The sequence below is a fragment of the Belonocnema kinseyi genome, chromosome 5 (genome assembly GCF_010883055.1).
Source record: "Belonocnema kinseyi isolate 2016_QV_RU_SX_M_011 chromosome 5, B_treatae_v1, whole genome shotgun sequence".
NCBI lineage: Eukaryota > Metazoa > Arthropoda > Insecta > Hymenoptera > Cynipidae > Belonocnema > Belonocnema kinseyi.
In genome coordinates this window covers 86,345,691-86,349,769 of record NC_046661.1, presented here as the reverse complement: position 1 = coordinate 86,349,769, position 4,079 = coordinate 86,345,691, and positions in this window count along the sequence as shown.

Here is a 4,079-nt window from a genome sequence, read left to right as displayed (position 1 = left end):
CTCAATCCGTTCTCAAGATATTTGAAAAAAACCAATTTCGAGGGTGGATTTCAGGGGTGGATTTCATCCCTTAAAAGTGTTTAATGGCCGATAAAAAAAAAAACGTGTCTCTTATTTTTCGATGTACTACAACATATTGCAGTTTCATCAAAATCGGTGAGGGACACCTGGGATAGTTTCCTTGTAAGAGTCGAACTACTTTGTAAAAAAAGTGCATTTTTTTAAACAAGATTTTATAATTGTGGGTAAAAATTTAACTATTTGGTTGAAAATTGAATTCTTTGATTGAAAACTAATAGTTCTTGCTTGAAAAATTCAACTTTTTATAGATATTTCGTCTCTTTAACTTTAAAATTAAATAATTTCGTTGAAAATTGATGTATATTGTTTAAACATTTTTTTTTGTAGATCATTAATTTTCTTGGTAGAAAATTCATCTTATTGGTTGACAATTTAACAGCTTTGTTCATAATTAATTTTTTCTGTTAAAAATTATTTTTCTTTATTTGAAAATGTAACTATTCTAGGATTGATCGAAAATTAATCGTGTATACTGGTTAAGTTGGAAAATCGTTATTTTTTGTAGAAACTTAATCTTCTAGGTCGAAAAGTCACCTTTTTCCTTGAAAATTTAACAATCAGTTTTTTATCACAGTTTTTATCTGGAAATTGAACTATTCCATTTTTGGTTGAAATTTTAACTTGTACATTGTATTAGTTGAAACACCAATTATTTTAGAGAAAATTAATTTATTTTGTTAAAAAGTAAACTTTTTGGTTGAAAATCATCGAAAGTAAAAGAAAAAGAGAAAGTTTCTAAAAATAAACCTAAACCATGAATAACACTGTAATGCGTTTAAATTTTTAAAAATATTTTTAAATCATTTATTTAAATGAGTCGCGTTTTTTTCAGGGTGGCCACAATTTCTTATAATAATAATCTATCCAATCACCATGCAATCTATCCAATTATCTTTCCTTTTTTTTTAATAAATTATTTACAAATTTAAAGTAAGTTCGATTTCAATTTTTTTTCAAATGTTCAGATCAATTTTTAACTTTTTCGATTATGATTTTTTTAATTGAAAGAATTTTAAAATCAAATTTTTAAATTGAATTTAAGGCATTAAAAATTAAAAAATAATTGATTTTACAAGATGATTCGGAATCCGTTCAAAATTGAAGAAAAAATAGATATAAGTTTTTAAAATTATTTTCAATTATAACTTCAAATATTATTTCAGTCTAAAAAAATTATACTTTTAACCTATTCAATTTGAAATTTTTTAATTAAAAAAAATAAAATTTCGTTAATTATTAGCAATATTTGATCGTTCATTAAAAAGAAGCCATTATAAACAACTATTAAAAACTGCACAAATTTGAACAGAATGGTTCGAAATAGAAAGCCTTGAATTGTTAAAATTGTAATGAGCTAAATTTTAACTTCAAACGCTACAATTTTAATTTAAAAAAAGATTCGAAATTAATTTAAAACTTGAAATTATTTTCATTAATTTGAAACACGATGTAGATTTTTTCAGATTTTGAAAAAAATTAAGCTTTTGGAGAATTGTAAAAGATTTTAAAAGAATAACAAAAATTGTTGTGATTGCTAAGAAAATTGAAAATGATTTTTTATTTTGAAAAATTAATTTTAAGTGAATATTTGAAAAGATTTAAAAATATAAAAAAAGAATCAGGACGATTTTAAAGCCATTTTTTTATTTTGCAGTTTTTTTAATTTTAGGAAAAAATCTAATTAACAAAATATATGAATTTTCAACCAAAAAGTTTACTTTAAAAAGTTAATTTTCTATCAAATAATTGGTGTTTTAACTAATACAATGTACAGGAGAAATTTTCAACCAAAAATGGAATATAGTTATATTTCGAGGTAAGAACTGTGATAAAAAATTGATTTGAACAAAAAAAAAAACGAATTTTCAACAAAATTGTTAAATTTTCAAAGGAAAAGGTGAATTTTCGACTAAGAAGATTATTTTTCTATAAAAAAGAACGATTTTCCAACTTAACACATGTACACGATTAATTTTTAATCAATCCTAGAATAGTAACATTTTCAGATAAAGAAAAATAATTTTTAACAGGAAAAATGATTTTTTAACAAAGTTGTTAAATTATCAACCAATATGATGAATTTTCGACCCAGAAAATTAATGATCTACAAAAAAAAAGTTTTAAACAATATATGAATTTTCAACGAAATTATTTAATTTCAAAGTCAAAAGGATGAATTATCTACAAAAAGTTGAATTTTTTAAGCAAAAAATATGAAGTTTCAATCAGAGAGTTCAATTTTCAACCATAATTATAAAAACTTGTTAAAAAAAAACGTATTTTTTTTTTACAAAGTAGTTCAACTCTTAGTGAAATAATCGACTTTCAAACCCAAGAAGATGTACAGTTGATAATTCAACCGAGCAATTGCATTTTTAACAAAAAAAGGCAAATTTTCAACCAAAAAGATTAAATTTCTACCAAACAAGGTCAATTTTTAACAAAATACAGGAACTTTTGACGAAATTATTTCATTTTAAAGTCAAAGAGAGTATTTTCTACAAAAAGCTGAATTTTTAAATCAAAAATATGATTTTTCAACCAAAATTTTAATTGTCGACCAAATACTTTAACTTTCTATCAAATTGTTGACTTTTAACACCCAAAAGATGCATTTTTTACAAAACAGTAATATTTTTAACAAAAAAGTTAATTTAAAGGCAAATATTTGAATTTTCATATTTCAACAGAAAAATTTAATTTCTACAAAGAAAGAAGAATTTTTAACAAAATACATGATTTTTCAACCAAAAAATTGAACTTTTAAATAAAAAAGATAAATTTTTTAGCCAAATAGTTAAATTTTTAACTGAAAAACGTCAATTTTTAACCAAAAATGGTATAGATTAATTGTCAGTTTCAAACATTTATTTTCAACAACACATAAAACATATTTTCTTCAGAATAGTTAAATTTTCAACGAAAGAGATGAACCTTCAAATAAAAATAATTTTTTTTTAACAAAGTGGTTTTTGACAGAAAAGAGGACTTAAAGAAAAATAGTCACATTTTCAACAAAATACTTAATTTTCCAACCAAATGATTGAGTTTGTATCCAAACGAGATGAATTCCAAACCTAAAATACCACAGTAGGTTTTTCAATTAAAAAATGAACTTTTATAAAAAAAAAATTGATTCAAATATCATTAAAATCGCAAATTTCTTTAATTTCTTTCAAATGCGGATCAAGATATAAATAAGATTATTATAATATAACATAATTGAACCGCTGGCGACCAAAAGGGGACGCGGCCGGATTCAGCCTGAGAAGTATTGTCCTGAGTGTCAATTTTAAAAATCTTTCTAATTTCAGTTTTAAAGACTGATACTTGTAGAGAATTTCTAGGCGCATCTTTTATTCCCCTTGGAAAAATTTATAGGTTTTGTAGTTTTTGAGATAATTGGTAAAAAGTGGATTTTTTGAAAACGAAAAATTCCAATCTTTTTTCACTTCAACTCGCGCTAATTTAGCCAATTTTTATCATTTCCAGATTTCCCCAATACGAAGTACGTGTTTAAGTCTTTTGAAACTATCTAAGAAAGAAAAACGAGAATATTTTTATAAACAAAAAAGTTATTAATTTTTTTTAGGCAATGCAAAAATCTTGAATTTTAACTTTCAAGCGCCTCGGTTAGCGAACGAATTTTAAGCTATGGAAAGCTTTCAGTGAGAAAGTTGTTCATTAAGGTTCAAAGAAGTTTTCTGAAAAGTTTTAGATCAATTGGATTAATAGTTCAAAAATTATGAATGTTTTAAAATTTAAGCGGTAATCTTGACGCTGCCCAAAAACGTGCCTGGCTGGCTACGTACGGATTCCAATCGTACCTGATTTCTGGAACATTTTTTCTTATTTTTAATCCACGAATCTTTATTTCTAGTTCTTTTTCTACCTTGTTTCATTTTAATATCTTTTTATTTTTAATTAATATTCTCAAAAATATCTCAAAAATCTCAATAATCTCAAAAAAAATGCTTTTCCAACTATTATAAGAAACA